Genomic DNA, 637 nt, shown 5'->3' with positions numbered 1-637 from the left:
CGGGTCAGTAACTACACGGATGAGCTGGTAACTCGTGCCTGTGACTGTAGCCCCACCTGCCCGCCCTGTCCTGGAGGAGCCCTGTCCCTCCCGCCACTCAGGGCCGGGGCTGCCTGCTTCCCGGAGATGATGACCGACAGGCCTGCTCCTGAGGCCCGAGCAGTCCCCCGGGGACCCCACTGCACCTCCCGCCACAGCTGACCCTCTGGGGTCCTCCTCCGCCTGTCTCTTCTCAGCCCCCGAGGCCGCCGCCTCCTTCTGAATCGACCTCGTAACCCCTACAGCGAGGGCGCCCCACACCTTCCAGGCTGCGTGCCCGCCCCCACGGGCACCTGGGACAGGAAGCCTGGGGCAGGGCGAGGGTGCATCTTTATGAAAACCAGGTAACCAGCTGGTCAGGCAGGCCCACGCGGGGGGGGGGGGGGGGGGGAGCCTCGCCCCCACTCCCCCCAGGCAGAGGGGGCCGACTTCCCGGCATCAGAAAACCAGGGACTTGGTCCGTAAAACACAGGTTCCCCACCCGGTGAGGCTCCCCTGCCCAGGTGGCCTGCAGACAACCCTGTCCGTGAGAGCCCCAGGGGACACCCCGCCGGCAGCCCCCCTGCCGGGCAACAGCCCTGGGGAGAGGCACCAGGAG

At 69.5% G+C, this 637-nt stretch overlaps 1 protein-coding gene across 1 annotated transcript in view; it reads right to left on the bottom strand.

Moving 5' to 3' along the window:
• CANT1 (calcium activated nucleotidase 1) overlaps nt 1-637 on the bottom strand; it is a 7507-nt gene that overhangs the window by 4424 nt on the left and 2446 nt on the right. The gene's annotated exons all lie outside the window — the stretch shown is intronic.

Source organism: Myotis brandtii, unplaced genomic scaffold, assembly GCF_000412655.1.
Source record: "Myotis brandtii unplaced genomic scaffold, ASM41265v1 scaffold825, whole genome shotgun sequence".
In the NCBI taxonomy this organism is placed as follows: domain Eukaryota; kingdom Metazoa; phylum Chordata; class Mammalia; order Chiroptera; family Vespertilionidae; genus Myotis; species Myotis brandtii.
The sequence above is the reverse complement of the archived record's forward strand: the minus strand, read 5'-3'. Positions and strand labels throughout refer to the sequence as shown.